The sequence below is a fragment of the Microtus pennsylvanicus genome, chromosome 8 (assembly GCF_037038515.1).
Source record: "Microtus pennsylvanicus isolate mMicPen1 chromosome 8, mMicPen1.hap1, whole genome shotgun sequence".
Taxonomy (NCBI): Eukaryota; Metazoa; Chordata; class Mammalia; order Rodentia; family Cricetidae; genus Microtus; species Microtus pennsylvanicus.
Genome location: NC_134586.1, coordinates 47199395 through 47224076, shown reverse-complemented (window position 1 = coordinate 47224076; position 24682 = coordinate 47199395). Strand labels below are relative to the sequence as shown.

General features: G+C 44.5%; 1 protein-coding gene across 7 annotated transcripts in view; it reads right to left on the bottom strand.

Annotated features, from left to right (window-relative positions):
- The window catches only part of Foxp1 (forkhead box P1), a 609381-nt gene that overhangs the window by 363689 nt on the left and 221010 nt on the right, over window positions 1-24682 (bottom strand). The gene's annotated exons all lie outside the window — the stretch shown is intronic.

Genomic DNA, 24682 nt, shown 5'->3' with positions numbered 1-24682 from the left:
AAGGGGGAAAAAAATAAAAAAGTTACAGACTCAACAGAAAGTCCTGTTTTTGCTGCATCTACTTGAATCCTCAAAACCAAAGAATAGAGAAAACAATTAAGTAACTACAGACAAAGATACAATTAACTTCCAATAAATTCATTTAATTAATTTAAAAGACTTAGCTAAAAGAAATTTGCATTAAATGCTGCCCCAACAGTATTAATAATGAAGAGCTGAAACATGAATGCCCAATAATAATACATGGGCTTTCTTAATTATCCTACGATTCTATAATAGTGGAATATCATGCATCCATTCAAATGAGGCTTTGGGGGAATATTAAATGACATAAAAGTGTTATGGATGGAGTATCAGAGAAAATATACCTGTTACCAATGTTTCCATTAATTAGGAGGACAATGTTGGAGCCTCACCTGGTCTAGCCTCAACAAAGGAAGAGAGAGCTGGGCTGGGAAGTGCAATAGCACTGCCAAATCCATGCTCACAAAAAACTGCAGCAGCTAGAAAATGACACCAAGAACCCAGGGTCATGTTTCCAGATAAGTCAGGTGTGTGTATGGGGAGAGGGGCTGATCTCACCACAAACATCACAGTACAGTACATGGAGAAGCTGCAGAGGCAACAAGATAAACAGAGAAGCAGGATCCACATGGGAAGAGACAGAGAGAAAGAGTGTGGAAAGGGACTGGAAGGTAAGGCAGCCACAAAAGAGCAAGGGTGTAGCTAACATTTCCACTTGGCTGCCAACCAGCTCCCCAATAAAGACATGGAGACTTATTTTTTAATCATGAATCCGCAGCCTTAGTTTAGGCTCATCCCACTAGCTCTTTTAAGCCTTTCTATTCACCTATGGTTTGGTTTGTGGCATTTTACCTTACTTTCATTCTGTATGAAGTACTTTCCTGCTTCCTCCATGTCTGGCTGGCTCCTCCCTTCCTTCCCCCAGTGTCTCCCTGTCATCTCTTTCTCTTTCTCCTGGGGGCCTCAGTTCCTTCTCCTACTTATTCTCCCTACCCAGAAGTTCTGCCTATACTGCTTCCCTTGCTATTGGCTGTTCTGCTTATTTCTTGTCCAATCGGGTGCCTTAGGCAGGCAAGGTAAAACAGCAACACATTTTTACATAACTAAACAAATGCAACACACATTTATATGGCTAAACAAATATCCTGCAACACATGGGGAAGCCTGGGCAGCTGCTGCACAATGCAAGGTGTGGAGCTGGGAATAATGGCCTAGTCAGTAAAGTCCTTGCAATCATGAGCACCAAGTTTGATCACAAGAAATCTTGGTGATGCGTACTGGCTTTGTGGGAGCCTAGGCAGTTTGGATGCTCACCTTACTAGACCTGGATGGAGGTGGGTGGTCCTTGGACTTCCCACAGGGCAGGGAACCCTGACTGCTCTTTGGGCTGACTAGGGAGGAGGACTTGATCGGGGTAGGGGGAGGGAAATGGGAGGCAGTGGTGGGGAGGAGGCAGAATCTTTAATAAATAAATATAATAATAATAATAATAAAGAAATCTTGGTGATGTTTGCTTGCAATACCTGCACAGGGGAGGTGGGGACAGGAAGAGCCATGGGGCTTGCTAGTCAGCCAACAGACACACACACACACACACACACACACACACTTGTATAGCACACGACTGAAAACTAATAGAGTCCCCTTCTCAAAAGCTCAGGGCAAATGGCTCCTCTGCACAAAGTCTGAAAGTGCAGGATATCATGGTTCTACCCTTCTACAATGGAACCCCTGGGTCTCTGCTAACATGGGCCTTCTTGGTGGGAAAAATCTGCTAGACTAAGAACCTCAGCATTCTTGACAGAGAGAGAAAGGCTCAAGAGAATAGAAGAAAGTAACTTTTAGAAAATCCTGTCAGAAGGACAGGAGTAGAACACAGCCCAGAAGAGAGAGCTCTGTGAAGATAGGAACACCATCCAAATGAAGATGCCCCTGTAAAACTTCAAAAGAGAACCCATAATACTACAACAGAAAATCTGAGGTCAAATGAAAGACACAATAAAGAAAAAAGAAACAGTAGACTTCTTTAGAAAATGAAAGCGTGCACCGAAAAGACTCTCACTTTTATGTCTAGAATCCAAAGTCCACAAAAACTTCAAAGACATGAAGAACAGGGTAGGACACAAGACCTGGAGAGCAATAGATCAGAATTAGGCAAACTGAGACGTGGAGATGACGAAAGAACCTAGCAGGCACAGTGACTCATGACTATAGGCCCAGGACTCATCAGCCTAAGGCAAGAAGTTTCTCAGTTCATGGCCAGCCTGGACTACATAGAGAAATCCTGTCTTAAAAATACAAAGTGTAATTTAGACATTGAATCTGGAAAAAAAGGAGAGAAAGAAGAGAGGATTCATTTTATAAATCTAGAGTCCATTAGGGATGAAGAACAAACACACAGAAGAATTAACGACTTCAAAGAACTAGAAGTTCAATTGGCGCTGTTTCCATTACTGTTTCTACTGCTTTTATAAAACACTGACCAAAAGCAACTTCGGCGCCCCCATCCCACTCCATCATCGAAGGAAGTACGGGCAGGAACTGAATGCAGCACAGGTCATGAAGGAGCGCTGCTTACTGACTTGACCCTCATGGCTTCCCAGTCTGCTATCCTATATACCCCAGGACCACCTACCAAGGGGTGGTATCACTCACAGTGGGATGGGCCCTACCACATCAAACACTAATGAAGAAAATGCCCCACAGGCTTCTCCACAAGCCAGTCTGGTGGAGGCAGTTTCTCAGTTGAGGTTCTCTCTTCCCCACTGACTCTATCCTGTGTCAAGCTGACATGAAACTAGTTGGTACCCCCCAAAAAAGGTAATAAACCATATATTAAATGGAGATAAGAAAGGTCTTCATCTCTGAGTAAGCCATCAAAGGATGGACATCATCCAAATCCTGAAGGTTGCAATTTAAAGGAAGTAGGCCAGGTGTGTTAGTGCATGCCTGCACTGCAAGCAAGCTAGTGTGGAGCTCAGCTAGAACACTGGCAACTGCGGGATAGGCCAGGACTACAGAGTGACCGCCAGGCCCACCAAGACTTCACAGTAAGACAGTCACCCCCACCCCCACCCCCCAAAAAAATCAAAGAAAGGAAGGGAGGGAAAAGTTTCCCCAAAATCTTAAGAAATCTGATGTCACACAGGTACACAGGCATGAATGCATGTGTTTGTGTGTGCGGCATTTGTATATATGTAGATTTATTTTGTTTCTGAGACAGAATCTCGCATGTACTTGGAGCTGACGTCAAACTCCCTAAGTTGTTAAGGTTGATCCTGCCTCTACCTCTCAGGTGTTGAGATGACACGCTCTCCTGTGCTATTACTCCCTGCTGGAAACCATCTATTGGAAGAGGGACTAGACTGTCAAGCAATACCTACACAGAATGAGCACCACTAAAGCAGAGTAGAGGAAAATTTCATTGCTACGCCAGAGGAAAACCGGGCAACACACACAAATAGTCCCTGGCTGCTAGGAACAGTGATTTCTTGGTTTAAATGCTGCTTCCAAGAATGCCCATCTTAAAATAACTTACAGTCAAATGTATATATACACACATATATGAATATCATCCAAAAGAGTGGCCACACATGACCAGATCAATGTCCATTTAAAGTAAACTTCAAACTGTAATTTTTTGCATATATGAGCCATGCTGGAAATGCTCAGTAGACATTTTTGCACAGAAAACTTGGGATCAGACTGTCTTGTGGGTGGCATGTGTGTAGTGGAGCATGGAATAACAGTCTTCATTATTGCAGTTTACTTTATTGAAATATTTAAAGTCTATGTCTATAAGATGTATTATCAAGCTGTACCCATTGTATGTCAGATATATGAATGGTGACTATTCTTTAAAGTAATGGCAAGCACATATATCTTCCAGACGAATGATGAAGGGTGTGGAATCTTGTACACCATTACATATTTGGAACTCCATAATCCAACAGGTATGATTACCTGGCATGGTACCCTGACACTTGCATCCCAAGGGTGAAACAGTTGTGTTAAGCAAAAACTAATAAGCTTTTTCTCACTGTGGAAGAACTGATAACCAATCATTTCAATTACTAGTCAACATTTACTAGACATCAGGAGCAGATATGGCCCCATCACAAAGCAGCAACAGAATCTCTGCCAAAGGGATAAATACGGCATGTAAGGGACACAAGGGACACCAGGAAGCGAGTGCTCGGTCCACTACTTCCCATCCTGACATCAACCTTTTCTCACCTCTGTACTACCGCTGACCTTGCAGTGAGCTTACTCCATGCTCTGTTTGCCTCTGTAGCAACTCCAGGAGAAGGAAAGATAAAACTTCATGTGGTGGGGTGGCAAACTGTCTTTGAATGGGGTAAATGGCACTGGAAAGACTGGAGGCTAGATGGGCGCACACATCAAAGTGAGACCTGCCAAAAGTATGTGTTATATAAAAAGCAGGGGCAACTAAAAATAAGTAATTTTAGAGAATGCAATTTAGGGATCTGGAGAGATGTTTCAGTCTGTAAAGTACTTTCTGTGAATGCATGGGGACCCAACTTTGATCTCCAGTATCCACATAAAAAGGTGGAGTTGGTGACATGTGCATATAAACCCAGCACTAGGGAGGAAGACATGGGCAAACCCTTAGAGCTCATTGGCCAGCCAGCTCGGTCCAATTGTGAGATTCCATCCCAGTGAGAGACCCTGTCTCAAAAGCCAAGGTGGGTAGCGCTCCTCAGGGAGGACACATAAGGTTATCCTCTCATCCTACACACAGCCACTGATACACGTACCAGCCAACACACATACATACATAGACACACACAAAACAATTTGGAGATTTATTGTAATTTTGTATGTGTGGGTGCTTTGTTTGCATGTATATCTACATACCATACACATGCAGTATCCACAGAGGCCAAAAGAGGGTGTTGAGTTCCCCAGAACTGAAGTTACAGAATGGTACAGGCTGCCATATGAGTGCTGGGAACAGACCCCAGGTCCTTTGCAAGAGCAGCCAGTGCTCTAAGCCACTGCCATCTCTCCAGCCTCAAAAGTAATGTAGAGGACAAGAATGAGAAATCCGGGAAATGAATGGGTAAAAAGCAAGCATTCATCAACGCTCTTCAGTAGTCGCTTGAACAATAGCAGGGCCACAGAAGTGGAAGAATGAAGTTTGCCTAAACTAGAAACGAACAAAAAAATAAAGAGAAGAAATATCTTCAACTATCTGAAATATCTTTCCAACCATGTTTTCAATAATCTTGAGAGGAAATCATTATGTTTTTTTCAAGTAATGAAATGGATGCTTAAAATATAATGAAAGGAAAGCAAAGACAAAAACAAACAAGCAAGCAAACACACACACACACACACACACACACACCAGAACCCCAAGTCCAGGGCAACAGGTGGTGCATCACCAGTTGGGTTTATAACACCTGTTTCCCCGCAATGAGGTGACACACGACCAACAACACCCATGCTCTGAGTCGGAATAAAAGGGGTTCGCCTGAAACAGGGTGCCAGGCGACAGCAAGAATAAAAAGAAAAGTGAACCCCACTGAATTCCTTCCCTCCAATGCGGCCCTTTCCATGTCAGAATGTCTATTTGTGTTTACCCATGCCTGGCTCGGGTCCAGATATCCTGCACAGCTCTCTTTTCCACTTTAGTCTATGGAGAAAGATTTGGCAACTGAAATCTATTATGATGTCAAAGGTAGCTGACAACAAAAACTGCACCCCGCTGAGCTGATCCGCACAGGGCTCCATTTCCAACAGGAGCATCGTAAGAACGATAAGGGCCGCAAATTAACCACCCATTCCTAGCTCGCTGACATCAATAACGCTGAGGGCCTGGAGAACTTCCAAGCATTTTCACCACTGTTTAATTTGTCAGAACCTATCAGGAGCATTTCAACCACAAACCTGTCTTCTAAGGTGCATTATGGTTCCCACGCTCAGATCCGCATCCGCAGGAACCTAACTAAGACGGCATAATTATTCAGACTCCTGGAGGACTCGCCTCTCCGGTTGCAATTCTTCGGTGTGTTTGCATCTCCCTCTTCTTAAGTACCATTCTCAATTAGTTCTCTCAGATCATTTAAAAATTTGGCTCTCATTCTGTAAGATGTCTCGGTGCTTTCAAAATTAGTCCCTCATTACAGGGTGAAGGTTCCCACTGGGCTCAAATTAGCAAGATTTTCTGTTTACTTCCTATTCGGGAACCAGGAACTCCAGTGGCTGTCTGGGATTGGAGCAGTTAGCTGACAGCTGTTGGGAAACCCAGCAGGTAAAGAGGTCACACTTTGAAACACAAATGATAAGGACAATCAGTCCATGTTCGAAGCAAATTAAGAGAGGGTACCACTTGTCTTCTATCAATGACCAACTCTACAGACCATACATATCTATTACTGAAACAATTTTAACAGATAAATACACTCTTCTGAAAGAAATCCCATTTTATTCCAAGTGAATTTACCACAGCCAATTCTATCCATTAGTAAACGTCAGAATATGGTTTGTGATAGTAAGACAGGTACATAAATATTTAATATTGAAGATAAATAAGTACTTAAAACTTTTCAAACAGCTAGGTGTGTAACTTATGCCTGTAACCCCAACACTTGGAAGGTGGAGGTAAAAGGAGAAGTTCAAAGTAATGCTTAGCTGCACTGCGAGTTCAAGGCCAGTCTGAGCTACACGAGACTGTCTGAACAGAACCCTTGCAGTGAGAAATAATTTCTCTGTGCACAAGTGTGTTCACATCAGCTCCACTCCATCTTCCCACTGACACGCATCTAAAATAAAGCAGTGCTCCTGTAATGAGAAAATAAGAACTATCTGGCTACGGCAGTGTACTCCAGCAGCAGAAGTGTCGTCTATGTAGAGGCACAGAAACTAGGCTCTTCTGACTCTTTGATTAGTCCTAACACGACGAACGCAGGGAGATGTTCGGCAGATACTAAGTAAATCTAGCATACACAACTTGTGCCCAAATTGGTTTATTTCACATTTCGGTACTTTGGGGGAAAAGCAATTTCTCTATGACAGTTGCACCTGGACTTTGCCACGTGGCCAGCACACAAAGAGGGCTGTAGAGTCACAGACTCAGGAGTGAGAAAATTACATTTTATCATTATTTGCTAAAACATCAAAAGCATATTTTTTCCCATGGAATATGTTTGTATTGAGTTAGGCCAAGTCTACCCAGAGCTCTGGAACAGTCAAGATGAAAAGACGGATCTGGGTAAATCGAAGCCCGGTCATCTGCCACTGAAGATAATGTTGATGTGGCCTCAATTGGACCTCACCAGCTGCCCACAATAACAAAATAATTCACTGGCTAAATAAGCCACCACCCCTTCATTTCTGAATACCTACTAAGGGAGGCGCGTCTCCCCCAGTGTTAGAGGGCTGCCCCATGATAGACCTACAGTTCTACGGTTAAGTTTGATCACGTCTAAAACAGAAACCTGAATGAATCCTGAGAACGGCTGCACTATAGGGATGCTTTATTTCCAACTTCTCACGAAAGTCTACCCTTAGGACAGAGGCCCCAAAGAACAAGTAGCAAAAACATATGGACCTGAACAGAGAAGGGACTTCATGATAGCTGTCAGAATCACTACCCTAGTTATCCTAAGCGAAGACCATGAGGCAGAAGGTGAATAAGAAGACAGGAAGGAGAACCAGGGCTAAGAAGGAGCCAGACCAGCCAGGCCACCAGCCAGCCTCCCCTAATGGAAGACAATAATTTCTCTGGACCACCCTCCTCAGGAGGGGATGTATGCTGAGGCAAATACAGAAAGAAATTAAGTCCTTCGATTGCAATGGGATACAATCAGAAATAGGGAAAGAAATTTGACGCTCACAAACACGAGGAGATCCAAACAGCACAACACCAAATTACCAAAGGATAAAATGAAAACTCACAAAGGAAATATCTTGAGATGACCAAACAGAAACATAGCAAAGCTTGTGAGACTTGAGTAAGGTGTATTCAGAGGAAACTGATAGCTGTACACACTAACAAAGAAAAAGGCCACATCATAAAGTCTTGCTTGCAGTTAGTTACACAGTTACCAGTCCCACCAGCACGTCCTGGAGTTTGCTTGCTAACCTCTTTAAGACTCAACATCTCCAACAACCATATATTTGCTCAGTAAAGATACAAGTTTGAAGTGATTTTATCTCAAAATTATGCATCCATCAGAGCTTTTGGTGGAATGCAAACTTGTTATCAAAGAGTTTTATCTTTTTTTTTTTTTTGCTGTTTTTTGTTTGTTTGTTTTGGTTTTGGTGTTGGTTTTTCAAGACAGGTTTCTCTGTGTAGTATTGGCTGTCCTGGAACTTACTCTGTAGACCAGGATGGCCTCAAATTCATGGGGGTCATAACTTCTTTATTTAAGAAGTTCTTGAAAAGCTGGGGTGGTGGTGGTGCATGTCTTTAATCTCAGCACTTGGGAGGCAGAGGCAGGCAGATCTCCATGAGTTTGAAGCCAGTGTGATCTACAGAGCAAGTTCCAGGACAGGCTCCAAACTACACAGAGAAAACCTGTCTTGGAAAAAAAAAAAGTTATGATCACAGGTTAGCAGAAGATACAGCTTTAGAAACATACTCCCCCCACCCCCACTCATGCCCAGTTTGAATCCAGTGCTTTTGAGTAGAAAGTCCTAGATTCAGGAACGTAAGTTTTTGGAACTTAGTGCTTACCTTGCTGTGAGTCTTGCAGTCTTTCCCCTGTTTTTTTTGAAGTTCCTTCCTAATGTGCAAATGAACACAACGAAAGTGTATCCCTTAGAATACTCCCCAAAAGTTCCTGAACCCTCTTTTCTCATGATGTGTGAATTAATGACCCCATAATAAATAACAACCAGCCACACCTCTACCAAGATCAGAGTGGGTGAAGCTGGCGTGGGAGAGAAGAAAGGCAGAGAGGGGCCACTGAGAAAAGAGGGGCCTTGGTTCCTGACCACAGGGAGTCATGGGAGCCTATACAGAGTGGGAGAAGAAACGGAAAATATACTGAGCCTGGAAAGCCAAGTGGGCAATGCCCATATTCTTGCTGGGTAAGAAATCAAAACGCCAGAACAGAAAGAAACAAGAATTTTAAAGAACAAACAAGCTCTCATTTGACTATTAAGTATGTCTTTAAAATTCTGATTACAAAATAATTCTAGACAAGAAGGAGTAAGAATATATATTTTCCCTGGACCCTGTTTATCCCAAAGGCAGCCATCTTACACAGGGGCACGCAGCACCAGAATCTGGGAAGGGGTCCCGGTGCCTAACTGTTAACTGCATGACGACAGGCTGTCCCTGCTCAGCTTCATTTCCTACTTCCATAACCCCAGGCCGCTTAATACAGCTAACCTTCCCGAGCCTCCCTGTGCTCGTCTGTACTGTGAGGCAAGAGTGCATCAGAATGCTGCTTACGAACTGAGCTGTCACAGTGGAAGGACTGGATAAACAGGCACGTTATAATCATTAAACAAGACTCCAGAGGATTTCCAGTGTGGCCCTGACACCTTCCCCAGGCCCGGCCTACTTTTCATTGACACAGGGATGGTAGCTGTGCAGGGAAGAAAAAAAGCAGAGCACAGCACAGTGTTAAGGACTGAAAAGGGGGCCCTACTCTTATGTGTAGATTGACTCCTGTCAGTAAGGAGATGGCTCCTTGGAGAGAGGATAGCTAGGTATTTTAGCCTTAGATTTATTTTTTAATTGAACAGACTGAATACACGCTGGGACCCACCCTACCAGTTACTAAATCTACTGTGTCAAAACCCAATAAATAAATAAATAAATAAGGTTATTAGGGAGCTCAGGGCTTTTTCATGGCTTTTAGGAAGGCATCCAGATGTGTCTTCTGCACATTAGAAAAGAACTAGATACACGAGCTATGGGAGTCTTAGCAAAGGCCTGGGAGCCCAGCCTTTGGGAGGCAGAGGCAGGAGGTGAGCTCAAGAGCAGTCAGAACTACACTCAAACTAGCAGGCTGCACAATTACACATACGAATCCAGACACAACCAAGCTAACTGCTCTTGCAAGTCCCTTTAATGCCCCTCTGGCCTTGACACTGTAGACATATGCCAATACCCAGAATCCTCCAGGGCTTTTCCTCTCACAGCAACTACATTTTAGGGACCTAGGCCTTTTACTTACAGAGGAAAAGCCGTTTTCTGGTGAACTTCGTGGTAAAATGGCACAAGTGGGACCTCAGTGGGTCCCTTTATGGGTGAGGACAGTGTGGTGGGTGAGGGACAGACAAATATGCCATACTGACAGAGCTTGAGTGTGGAGTTTATTGAGATAAAGGGAATGGGAAGAAAAGAGAGAAGGGAGAGGGAGACAGAAAAGCTTGACTCCTCAGAGAGAATGGCAGATAAGAAGAGAGAAGGGAGAAAGAGAGAAGAGAAGAAGCAGGAAAAGTCCTGCCTGCCCCTTCAGAGGAACAGTGGGGAAGAGAGACTGGGAGTAGGTAGAGCTTGTCTCTTGAAGGGACCTTTGCACCCGTGTACAAACTAGGACCCTGCCTTGCAGGGTACTGCCTGGGTACATCCTGCCAGATGGCAGGACAAGCCAGCAAATGGGTGGATGAGAACACTGTAAGAACTTCGTTCTCTCTTATCTTTCCTACATTTTCCCCCATTTTGAAGTTAGCAGAGTTTTCAAGACCCACCACCCACAAACTGTCTGAAAACTCCTGTGTCTGCTGTCTTCACAAACAGGCGTTTTTTTTAAAAAAATCATCTGAAAGGACAAAGAATACTTTTGCTAATCAGGCAAACCGCTAGAGCGGACATCGTTGGTTCATGTCTGCGACTCTCTAACAGCAAGATCAAATAAGAATCCTGTTTGGACAATTGCAGCCTTGATTTCAGGCTGGGGTAGTCATCTCAAGTCAAGGGGCTCAGATGGGGAAACCCTCGCACCCAGCCACTCCACTCCCACCCCCAGCTCACGAGTTGAAATGTTAAATGCTCAGCCCCCATTCTGTGGACTTACGGATGCCTGGGGAATCTTAGGGGTGGGAGACATGGGAGGAGAGGTAGGTCGGTGGGCATGGGTCTTTGGGGGTCTGTATCAGCCCTACTTCCATTCCAGCTCTCTGAACATCTTGTGTTGTGCCATCTTATGCTACCATGGGCTGTCACCAACAGGCTGTGTCCCAGGTTGTTCCAGTTGCCATGCCTTCCCTACATGTCGGCTGTACTCTCTGAACCGTGAGCCAACAAAGACCTCTTGTCCCTCAAGTGATTTCTATCACCTCTTTTGTCACCATGATGAGAACAACAAAATAGATACAACTTAGACCGTGGAGAAATAATGGGATAAACTTGAAACTCCATTCTATATTACACACATCAGTTAATTTCCTACATACCTTGATTTACTAAGCTCGAGATCAGCTGAAAACAAAATCAAAGAAGAGACTTGGGGATGTGGGGACACAACTGAGATTATAAAATAAATCAAAACTTGGTCTCTATTAAAAGGAACCACCAGCTAGTGTCCACTCCTAACTCTCTCTCAACAAGAACATATGTTCCCCTTAATTTTAAAATTACTTCTTTTTTCCTATGCTGGTGTTATTCAAGATCCCTGCTTATTTTGGCGATGGAAACAAAATAAGAAGAGCCACCCAGAGTCCCCCATTCCAAGGGAGGAGTTTCCCAAGAAAAGCAAAATTCTGCTGTTGTGTTTCCTTTCTGCCCTGCCCGCAAGCATGCAGCATTCTTCCACAGAGAAATCCAGGGCCATGTGGAGGAGGCACAGCATACAGAACCATGAGGGGGCAGGTGTGGGCAGAGACTCCACTGGTTCACAATCACTTAGTGCTCAGAAAAAAGACCAGAACTGGCAAAATGCAGAAGCAAGGCAGTCAAGCAAGCCCACGTGTAGAAAGAAAGGTCTGCAAACTCAAGCTACAAATAAAGGAGATGGCTTTTATTTCACAGAGTACCAGAACAAATCAGGCTCTCCTATGGAGACGGCAAGCCCGGAGCTGACTTCTATGCCCCAAATCCCCCACAGCATAGCCACAGACCTAGGCAAAAGCTGGCAAGAGGGAGGGGCTCACAGGAAGAGGCAGGAAAAACAGAGACCTGCAGATGGGTTATTGGTTTCAATGGGGAAGGGCCTAAGCCAAGAAGCGTGTGAGAACGAAGCCCTCACATAATAGATCTCTGTGAGCAAGTCTCTCCTGCAGATGGGAAAGCTGGTGAGCTAAGCCTCACACTTGGAAGGCTTGTGGAACCGGAGCCGTGATATATAAAGTAAGACCCAAATGCCAAGGTTCTGACCGAGCCAGGCCAACGTGGCTGTTTGTGTTGGGTCGAAGATGCCTTTTTTTTTTCTCCCTACTGGGCAGAGAATTACGGTAAACATCTGCTCACCATGACCACAGAAGAGGTGGTTGTTTTCATCCATGGGTCATTTTAAAGGAATAAATCCAATTAATAGAGCTACACAGTAATAATATCCAGTCTTGCAAAGAGTCTGCCTGCTTCTCTCTAGTGCCGTATTCATTAAGAAGGTACTTAATCCAGAAAGTTCCTTCAAGTTGCCTTTGAGGTGTCTTAGGGACCCCTGAGGTAGGGGGTTTCTACGTCTAAGGAGGTTTAAAATCCAAGTTGATTACACTTCTTATCTCACCCTTTAAGGAGTTATTTCTAGACGGTTCTTTTGTCCTATTATTAAGACCCTTATGTAATGTGAAAAACGGTATTACATCCCAAAAAATAATAATTTTGGGGGGACTGTAGAGATAGTAAAGTGTTTGTCCTGAAAGCAAGAAGAGCTGGGTTCAGATTCCCAGCATCCATGGAGAAAGCATGGTAACACACATCTGTAAAGGAATCCCTGGGGCTTGCTCGTGTAGCTCAATCAGTGAGTTGTGAGTTTAGCAAAAGATCCTGCCTCAAAAACCGAGGTGGGATGGAGACACGGCTCACTAGGAAAGTGCTTGGCACCGAAGACTGACTACCTGCATATGGACGCTCACACAAAGGCCAGTGTAAGAGTGCACACACCTGTGGTCTTGTGTACCACTGTAGGGGGGTGGGAGGCAGAGACTGAAGCACTGCTGGAAGCTCACAGGCCACTTAACCTAGCACACACAGCCGCAAAGGAGAGACAGCCCATCTCAGGGAGGACGGTGAGAAGACTGACACTCAGAACCGTCCTCCGACCTCTCCATGTGTGCCATGGCCCGGTGTACTCACCCACAAACACACAGAAGCACAGATTTTAAAAGTTAATAAAGAAAGAAAGTGAAGAGCGATTAAGGAAGGCGACCCATGTAAACATCTGGCCTCTGCATGTATACACACCTGCATAGACATGTACAGATACCTGAATGCACACATATACACACCTGCAAGCACATGCACACCTACACAAATACATACATGTATACATACACATGAAAATTAAAGATTCAGGTGGGTGTGGTGGCACATGCCTTTAATCCAGGCACATCGCTAGCTCACACAGGAGGATCCAAGGGTCCAGGAGATTCTGTCCCAGGATAAAATGAAAAGCAAACAAAAGTGAACTCAACAATGGGGATTCGGATCTTCAACAGAGAGCCTGGAACATATGAGGCCCAGGATTCAAACGGTAAAAACACACAAAAAAAATTAGTTAAATAAAATAACGTAAATTAAAGTTCTGATTGAAAGTGTGACCTATAAATGTCACAGATAACATCTCTTGGTCAAAATGTTTCTTTGCGAATGACTAGAGAATTAATATAATGAAGAATGGGTTTTATTATTTTTTTAAAAAAATCACATATTTGGTTCCTTTTTTAGAAGAGAGAGACGTTAGCAGGAATCTCAAGTACCATGCAATCACTCAGGTTGCCAAATGAGAGCCTAAGCCTCACTTCACCTTTGAACAGCCAGCAACCACCCCTTCAAAATAAGAGTCATCTATGACTAATGTCAAATGTTCCTAATTAAGAAAACTAATAGGATTCACAGAACCCCCAGATGCTAATCTGAGTTAAAGAGCCTTCTGCATCTGCCTTCAATATGAGACCTGTCTTCTAGATCAAAGAGGCATACTGGGTGCTACTACAGGAGGAAACCAGGGGCCTAATGCTTAGAGCCTCTGGCTATGGTCAGGTCAGAAAGGGCAATCAACAGGATGCCTCCGGAAATATGAATAACATTTTCTCAGCTGGGAAGATGGCTCAGTTGGTGAAGTGCCTGCTAAGCGAAAAACTAGGACCTGGGGATGCACCTCAGAACCCACGTTTAAACATGCACACACAAGAGCTAGACCCGGTGTAAATACTTTTCATCCCAGGACTAGAAAGGCAGAGCCCTGGAGCTCACTGGCCAGCCCACCAAGACTAATTGGAGAGGTACAAGCAAGGTACTGAGACACCCTGTCTCAAAAACACAAGATGAATGACGTTTGAGAAAAACACCTCATGTTGATCTTTGGTTTTCATACACACCTGCCGATGCTCGCTTCCTTCCTCCCAATTTCTCTCTCAAACACACACAAACACACAGAGAGAGGGGGGAGGGAGGGAGGGGGGGATTGAAGGAGGGAGGGAGGGAGGGATTGAAGGAGGGAGGGAAGGATTGAGGAAGAAAAATGTTCTCTATTCAATGTCTCTATTTCCCACAGAAACTGAATATAGTAATTCACGTCAAACTAGAGTTTAGTAAACTCCTAGAATGGATCCATATTAAATCCATCATCTCCAGTCACTGCCACAGAAGCTGCGCAGCTCCAGATGTGGCTTAGGAAGCCGGGGCAGGGAGTCAACTGGTGTATAGACGTTTCCACCCACCAGTCTACGCACCGCTGGGAGAGCACACACTATGAGTATATGCATACAAACCATGTGTCGCTTGTGTGCCTGAGTGCATGGAGGTGGGAACATGAAAGGAGGAGGGGCAGAGACCAGCAGCGCTGTTGGCTGTTGTAGATGTCACTGGAACCTGACAATTACAGACACAAACTTTGGGATGCATGGGACACACAAACTTATTCTTGCATTGACTTTGCCTGCTCACTTTTTTCATTTTTACTGTGCACGTGTGTGTAGGGTATGTGGACATACGTGTGTGGCAGGGGAATACACGCACAGAGACATGAGCTACATACAGTATGGGGGAATCTCGCACGCCTCTGTCTTATTCCCTTGAGACACCAGCTTCCGAATTGATCTTTCTTTTGCTAAGTTGGCTGGCTAGCCTGCTCCAGGGATTCTTCTGTGAATGCCCCCACTCTCAACCCCAATTCTGGTGTCAAAGGTGCATGCACCCATGGCCAACTATTTTTTACATTGGTTCTGGAAATTTGAACTCAATTCCAAATGCTGGTGTAGCCAAGTGCTCTTACCCGCTCAGGAGCCATTGCCTGCGCATTTTCTACCACACAGTTACGTACCAAGAAAAGACCAAAAGGAGGCAGAGGGGAAGGAGGAGGAAGCAAGACTCTGTGTGATACCGGATTATTCTTAGCAATAAGCCATTAGCAAAGGAGGAGAAGGGACGGCGTGGCCTAGTGGTCTTTAATAACCATCAACGCCTTCAGCTGTGAAAGAGAGCCAGGCTTAATGAAACTCACCCCTCCCCCACACACTGGCAAAGTTCACTTCTACAAGTGACTCCAATATCAGAGGCCAGCGTGGTCAGAACTGGCATATAAGCACGCGCAATGGCGCTAAATTACTCTGAGGTGAAAACACAATGCATCCATCACGCTCGGGTCACAGGCAGGCTGCGTCGGCTGTAATTTTCAAACCTAAAAAGAAAATTCCATCCTTTTAAGGATATTCCCTGTGAAAGACAATCGTCAGAATGTCACAATAAAAAAAATAATGATAACTTGGGAGGGTGAAATCACTTTTTTATCCTTTAAGTTTTCTCCCTTGGGAGATGCATTGTTTTAAGGTAACATAGTTCACCATGCTTATCTGTGGATGGAAATTTTGTTTTGATAATATGAAGAGCTTTTTAATCCAAATCGCACAGTGATGCTTGGACACTGATCTGTTAGAACTGGGTAATCAGAATTAACAGACTGCCTAATTAATCAAGTCATTTTCACAGATCCAGATAGGGGGATGGATCCTGGGCCAAGGAGAAGATATGAGAGACACGAAAATTAGTAATTCAGGCACGCCTTAAAAGCATGTAGAGTTAAGAGTTCCTTGCTAAATCTCACCATCCTTAATAGGTTCAAATTTTTAGAACGCAAGGAACATGCGCAAAGAAAAAATAAATTCTACCCAGGGCATATGAAAAAAAGATGTTTAAACCAACTAGTTCGATAGACATATAACTGAATAAATTTTTAAGCCTTTGATAACCCCTAAGATTTAAAATCATCCATGCCTCTGATAGCAAGGAGTAGTGAATACATAAGCACCAACCGCAGGGCATTCTCTGTGGTTAAAGGTGTTGATATTCCACTCTGGGTGTGGTGGTGGTACACTGGTACAGACTCTAGAGTCTGAGGCAGGAGGATTGAGAGTTGGAGGTCAGACTGAGTCACATAGTGAGACTTTGTTTCAAAACATCAGAATGAACCCAGCAGTGGTGACAAACACTTTTTACCAGCACTTGAGAGGCAGAGCCAGGAAGATCTTTGTGAGTTTGAGGCCAGCCTAGTCTACAGAGAAAGTTCTAGGACAAGCTCCAAATCTACAAAAAGAAACCCTGTCTCAAAAAAAAAATCAGAATAGACAAAACAACAACAACAAAAGATCAAAACAAAATGCCTTGTATCAACCCGAACACCTGGGGAAGGTTCTCTTCAGGTAAAGAATGAGGAAACTCAGTCCAGAAGATTTTTCGTCAAAGGATGCGTGTTACATAAACATATTCAACATTGGAAATTTTTAGGGGAGTTAGACGCTGGGAATTAATTCTGCAATTTAATTCACCAGAAATACACCCAGGCAGGTTTTCTCCTCACTTACAGAGTATTTAGTAGACGGATGGAGCAGAATACATGCCACTGATGCCCATAAACTCCTTTGAAATTAGCTTCTCGTTCTCATCATTTATATGGCCAGGAAGACTCGAGAGCTGTGTGTGCTGGCCGGGCAGTGGTGGTGCACGCCTTTAATCCCAGCACTCGGGAGGCAGAGGCAGGTGGATCTCTGAGAGTTCAAGGCCAGCCTGGTCTACAAGAGCTAGTTCAGGGATAGGGAACCCTGTCTCGAAAAACCTAAAAAAAAAAAAGAAAGAAAGAAAAGAAAAAAGATGTGTGTGCTTTCCAGGCTGGAGAAATGGCTCAGCAGTTACAAGAGCTTGTTGCTCCTGCAAAGAATCCCAGCTCAGTTCCCAGCACCCATATCAGGTGGCTCACAGTTTCAGGGGATCTAATGCCCTCTTCTGGCCTTCTCAGAAGTAGGCATGCATCTACTGCATATACATACATGCAGGCCTGCATACATATACATAAAATAAATCAACTGTTTATAAAAGATACACATCAACCGTCATGTAAGGCAGCTTCTCTGGGAAATTCACTGCAAGTCTGAGAGCTGAATCCTGGAAACTCCACCAACATGGATATTCCCCTCAGAAGCACATCCATGTTCACCTTCTTCCCAGTCCCCACAGTCTCATTCCTTCCCTAAAGCCTCCCATTGACAACAACGTGCTTCTCAACCACACAGATACAGCCCACCAATGCCTTTTATTCTGATCTTGCTGTGGAATTTTGAAATGAAATGGCCTGCATCAGAATACTGGTGACAGACATGAGGTGGATACCCCGGGCAGAAGTATGAAGAAGGAAGCAGACAGTAGTGCGGATCCCAACCGCTGGAACACAGAGGAATGGTCAGATTTCTGAGGTGTGGCCCATTTTCCAGGTAAGAAAGTCACTTGAGATGTCCAAATACTAGGCAGACAAGGTCACAAGAAACATCTCAGAGATGACAGGTCATGACAGGCTAGCTGAGCCACCTGACATATGCAGATAGAGTCTAGCTCCCTGGGATTCTGTCTACCTTCTAAACCTATCACTACTTTATACTGGGCAAACACCATCTACTGCTTTACAGAGGAGCAGGGGACCCATCTTAGTCTTGTTCTGCCCTAGCATTCCAGATGCACACAGAACCAATCACAGAAGGCAGGTGGAGGAGGGGGGTAGAGTCTATATTGGTAAAGGGCCTACCTTGCTGCCTTGTAAGCAAGAATGCCTGAGTTTGACTCCCAACACTCATGGAAAAAGTGTGTTGGTGCACACTTGAAATCGCAGAATTCTGGAGGCCGAGACAGGCAGATCTCTGGAGCTATGCTGCCAGTTAGCCTAAGCTGTCTGGCAAAGTTCCAAGGAGAGAGCATGTCTCAAAGCCTTTGACCTCCACATGTGTTTACACAACACACAAATCACAGCAACAGGAAACCCAAGTTGTCTGATACTGACGAGACCCAACACTCTTCTTGTGCTGGCAGGGTGGTTTCACCTGAGTTCAGTCTCTGGAGATAGAGAATTAACTCATGCAGGTTGTTCTATGATCTCCACAGTCGTACCATGGCATGCGTGCTCATACAAATACACTCACACACTCATGCAACAAATAGCAAATGTAAGAAAATATAAAAGAACAGATTTATTTCTGCTGGAGTCTTCCATAACATTTGCAGGAAGGTGTCATGATTTAGCCAGAAAGTATCCCCAGAAAACAGAGCACAGCCACAAGTCTAGGGTGGGAATCTAGGAGCACCCCCGAGCCCCGTGATCCAGATGCTCTTGAAGCTTATGCTATCATCTGACTTTTGAAAACTGTAAGCCCACTCAATGCCCTCGCCTACACTGGCCAGTCACAGTCAACTGACTTGGCTCTGAGAGCTGAAAACTGAGAGGCTCAGGGTGGGAAGGCAGAGATGTGTTAAAAGTGGTCTGTGTCACTGGGGATATTGCTAGTTGTTACAGTGCTTGCTGTCTAAGCGCATGGAGTGGAGTTCAAACCCCCAGAATCCATGCAAATGCCAGGTGACCCCCCCGCCCCCAGTCAATTCCAAGGCTTGAAAGACAAAGACAATGGCTTTCTAACCAGACTGGCCATCAGTGACCTCTGGGGATTTGGCTGAAAACCTACGTCAGTGAATGAAATGGACAGTGACTGAGAAATACTCCTCACTCTCATATACATGTATGTACACACACACACATATTCACATGCATATATGCTACACACATCTACATGTTGCTCCGAGTCAACATGGAAATATAGACACTTAAAGCCTTTTCAGTGGAAAGAGATCAGCTGCAGTCCCTGGCTACTTCCAGCCTCCTGATTTACTAACACTGCCCATGACTAGAGCTTGAGAACCTACAATTCTACTGGTTTTCTTAAGATAGCTGAGATTAACTCTAAGTGGCCATACCTTTATGGTGGTCAATAAAGAGCTTCCCTGATGAGTGCTTGCAGGTGCCAGGAGGATGTGCTGACCCAGCTTGCTGCAAAACCACACCAAGTAGAGGACCAGTGCTCTAAGCAGGGCACCCTAGCTAACCCCACTTTTTCACACAGGTGATTGAGCGGAACAAGTCAATCGTTGGCTGGTCAGAGGCTAACTCGACATAAAATGAGGGTTGCAGATGTGAGGTTAATTAGAACAGCAAAACAACGCAAAAGATGTAACAGACACATCCACTGGGGACAGAGGATGTGCTTGTTCCCAAATATACTAGGACACATCTTCACTCCCCATAGGTCCTATATTAGCAACAAAAACAAAACAAGCAAACAAATAAAATATGTGCAACCTTAAATGCATGAAAAGGGTATAGATAAAGCATTCAAGCATACAAGCTCCAGGTATGGTCCCGCAATTCATAACAACAGCCAGGCACATGCTAAAATAAAACCTCTGCATATCAATATTACAAGAAAAGAGGGAAGCAGATAAGGCCAGCTGAGTAGTGGTTATGAACCAGTGATAATAGCAAAATAGGGTCTGGGTTCGAATCCACACTCTCATACTTATGCATGGAGACTTGCACTTCACTGTGACTCAGTTTCCTCATCTTAAAAGGGGACTTTTAGAAGCCTCAGAGCTGTTCTCAGTGAATAAATGTCCAATTCTTAGAACCACACCTGACACACAGCTGGCCCTCAGTAAAGACAGTGGCAATGGGGCAGCCTTCAAAAGCTGCACTGTTTCTTTTAACTGTTCTGGGCCGAGCTCCTCGTGATTACATTTTTCATGAACTTAGAAAATTCAAGGAGGGAAAAAGCAAAGACATCTTAGGGGCTGGGGATGCAGTTTGGGGTAGAGGCCCTGGGTTCCATCCCCAGAACCACCTTAAAACAGAGACAGATGGAGACAGAGATAGCAAAAGTGACAGAAATGGGAGGGGTTTAAAGATAGGAACAATGACAGGGATGGGGGCAAGCAGGGGTTGGGGAGGAAAAAGAAAGGGAGACTTCGACATTCATCTCTCAGGACTTTGCAAGGGAGAAACATGACACATTGCTAGGGAATAGGACAAAGGTGCACAGGCCAGCTCTTCTAGTCCCACACTGCTATATAAACCCCAACATGCCCAGCATGATTTCCATGAGGAGGAGTCCCAAGCAATGACCACATTCAGGAAGCAGGCCCATGTAGAAGAGATGTGTCACACAAGACAACTACTGGGGACACAGAAAGACAAGGATGAAGCCTGGGCTCTCTCGACCAGATGAACCAGGACAGAAAGTCTGTTCTAGAAGCTGGTACTGAGAACTCCAGTCCCAGCAACTCTCAGCCAGAGTCACCTGGCACCCACAACACCTGGCTGGACTCACACAGGGCAGCTAAACTCAAAAACACTCAAGCAAACACTTGCCATTGCTCCAAGGCCTCCTTGCTGACACTCCTGGGGCCCTGGAGAGAGCAGAAGAGGTGGGTCCAGGCTGGCCCTTTTCCTGTGCAAACATAATTCACCCCAATTCCCAGTGTGCAATCTAGTTCCCCTTCCGAGAATTATTATTTTACATTCTCAAATGATATTTGAAAACAGGGGTGTTAGATTATTTTTAGAGATCTCAATAGCTGGGTGTTAGCTATTCTGAAGCCTGTTAGCAGATGAACCAAAGTTTTTCTCCGTTGTTGCTTGCCTTTAGTGGCTGGCACTCGTTGAATTTTTGTCCTTTTCTTTTTTCAAAAAGCATGGTAGATCTTCTACTGTATTGTGTTTCATTTTTCCATTTTGTTTTGTGCATGTGCCTGCGGGTGAGGTTAGGGGATGTGAAGATGTGGAAAAGAAATGTGTGGGGGGGAGCATGCAATACATTCATGAATATGTGGGCACACACATATGCAAAGACCAGAAGTTGATATCAGGTGTCTGTCTCAACTGCTCTCCACCTTATTTTTTGAGGCAGGGTCTCTCACCCAATGTGGAACTCACTGACTTGGGTAGACCAGTTGGTCAGAATCCAGTGATCCTCTTGTTTTTGCCTTTTCCCTGCTGGGACCAGAGTTGTGCCTAGCTTTTATATGGGTACTGAGGGCCTAAATTTGGATCTTCATGCTTATGCAGCAAGCACCTTATCAACTGAGCCATTTCTCAGCCCCATTGAAAATGTTTTAATGGCATCCTTTTATTTTATATGTTGAGATGAAATAAACTATAAATTAACAAATGACAATTTTGATTCTTTATACAGCCCTACCTAACCCAAGGCTCATGGCAGTAAGAGTATGAGATTATATATATTCACATTATACCTGCAGAAATTATGTGATGTGGGGAGGTGGAAGGGGACAGTCTCTACACCTTGGCTTTTATGTAACAAGCCTGTAATGAAGAATGTCTGACAACCACAGGCACGACGGAACAATACAGCAACCTATCACCCTCTCCGAGCAGGTAAAAGGTGTTAACAGGAATGGATATTTATAGCTATGCAAATGTGAGTTTTCCATCAAAAGATAAGAACATGAAGACTTGGACTGACATGTCAATTATGCATTTAACCGCCTAGAAGGCTTTCTGCCACTACAAGGTTCCTTTTACTGCCAGGCAGATGAAACCAGCTCTGACTAATACTGGGAGAAATGGGTCCCCAGGGAGATGGCCAAAGTGAGGGTTCAGTGCCATGAATACCCCATTTCCAAGGTTCTGAGGAGATGCCTTGGGCTCTAATGGCGAGCTGCTGCTCTGTTTGACATTTGGACTTCCAAGGGTCTGAGACGTGGAACCTGACAGCACACAGCAAAAAAACTGTACTCATTTCCACATCTGGGTGGTGCATATGCTGGTGGCACATATTTGTGTGTGCCTGTAGGGGAAAGAGAAGCACACTAGCACACATGTAGAGGCGAGAGATGGCCAATGGGTGTATTCCTCTTTGATCTTCTGCCTTCTTGACTTAAACAGTTTCTCACTGAATTCGGATCTTGTCATGCCAGGGTCAGGATTCACTGACTCGCAAACCCCAGCTCTAGAGTTGCAGACACATGTAGCTATGCTTGGTTTGTTATATGACTTCTGGGATCTGAACTCAGGTCCTTATGGTTGAGGCAAGTGTTCTTACCAAACAAGAATTTCTTCAGCCCACTCTTCCTTGCTTTCCATTCGATAGTTCATTTAATACACGAAAATAAACATGTCAACATCACCAGGAATCATGCCTGTGCCTTTCCTGTCACCTTTAAAACGAAGAGTGCGACAGGAAACTGTGGTGTATGTGTAATTCCTGCACTGTGGAGACTGAGACTTAAGGACGTGGAGCATAACACCAGCCTGAGCTACAGGGCAAGAACAGATCAGCTGCCATGCTCCACAGCCAATGGGAAGGCATGGCGGGAGATGGACTGCCACATCTTCAGGTCTATGTAAGAAACACGAAAGAAAGTAGGGCCATCAACCATGTCTCCTCCATAAACTGGGAGAGCATGGCAGGAGTTGGCCATGTCATTGGGCTACCATGACTTAACCTGGACAAAATCTCAAAACCACACTAATGAACACTCATCTGAATATTCAGAACTTAGAATTCTTACACCTGAGGTGGGGAAGATCCACTGCAAGTCTCAGACTCAGCATGGCTCTGTAGGAAACATGGGGAGTCTTTGCTAAGAATCAGGCACCCTGAAATGTCAACACAGAGTAAGTCAACAAGACCCAGGGCAACTGTACAACGTCGTGTGAGGAACCACACGAGCAGTCCGACAACTGCCCGCGTCTCCTGCTTTACGTTCCTCTGGGGCACCACATGTCCTACACCTAAGGTTGCATTTCTCAGGAATCTAGAGAGAAGGAGGAGACAGCATGAGTGAGGCTTCAGGGAAGCTGCGTGAAGAGGGCTGCCTCTGCTAGAAGGGCCACTTACATCTCTTGATTCCATCACTTACTTGCAGGATCTAGGAGCAATGGCTGGAGACCCAGCAGCCACCACAAGGGAAGACAGCACTAATACCATGGAGCAGGCAGAGCAGAAAGACGGCAGACACAGACTACTCTCCCCACGTGTGCTTTAAGACAGAGAACACACAGTAGATTTGCACACCTCCCTCCAGGAGCATCTGTTCTGGGGTGGTCATTTGCAAATAAGACAGCGAAAACAAAACACCCCTTCAGACTGCACTGCCATTTTCTGGGAGGACAAAAACCCTAGGAAAATCCACAAATTGGGCTTCCAGTTCCCACCTTCTATTCTTAACCCTGTTTGTTTAACCCTGACTTCCCTTCTTAATTAGTACTGCTGGTCTAGAGAAGCATATTTGCTGAGCCTGTCTATATGTTTTGACATGCAAGACTTGTGAAATTCAAACATAGTGCAGGCATTCAAAGCATTATTATTTATTAAGGCCTATATTAAAGGTGGAAGATCTTAAAGCCCTCTCAGATTCTGATGATTAAAGGAAATTTAATCACTCTTCATTGGCATTTGATCTTTAGCCTGCCATAATCTACTCGTGTATCCCTTCATCCATATTTGATACTAAAGAGATATTTCAACAGCGTGTCCATCAAGTGTAACACAGACGCAGCTCAGAGACCACATGACTCACAAAATAAAAGAACATTCCACTACCCTGAGTTAGCAAATGAAAGCGAAGGTGACAGGGGAGCCAGAAAGATGGAAAGGCTTTCTCCTCCCATGGGAGGCAGCCATTCACATACAGTCCACCGCGCTTTGGCCTGCCAGTCTCCTGCCAGGTTGGAAGGGAAGGCATTTCAAATCCCTATTTCTTCTACATTTATACTTTGCTCAAGGTCAGAGAGACTAGTACCCTGTGAGCTGTCAAGTTCATGGATGGTACCCCAACCTTGATGTATCAGAGGATGGGGGAGCAAACCAAAGCCCTCAGATCAATATAGCTCCATGTTTATTTGTGTATATAATATTCACAGGGACATAGCAACCCCACTCATTTTTTAATGTTAACTCTTTTTTTCTTTTTAAAAAATTATTTATTTACAGATACAGTGCTCTATCTACACAGTGTTCTCTCTGCATGCATACCTGCGGGCCAGAAGAAGACATCAGATCTCATTATAGATAGTTGTAAGCAACTATGTGGTTGCTGGGAATTGAACTCAAATCATCTGGAAGAACAGGCAGTGTTCTTAACCTCTGAGCCATCTCTCTGGTCCTCATTTTTTTCAAGTACTCATGGTTAATTCTGCTAACCAACAGCAAGAGTGCCTAACTGCCACAGACACTGTCTGTGGCC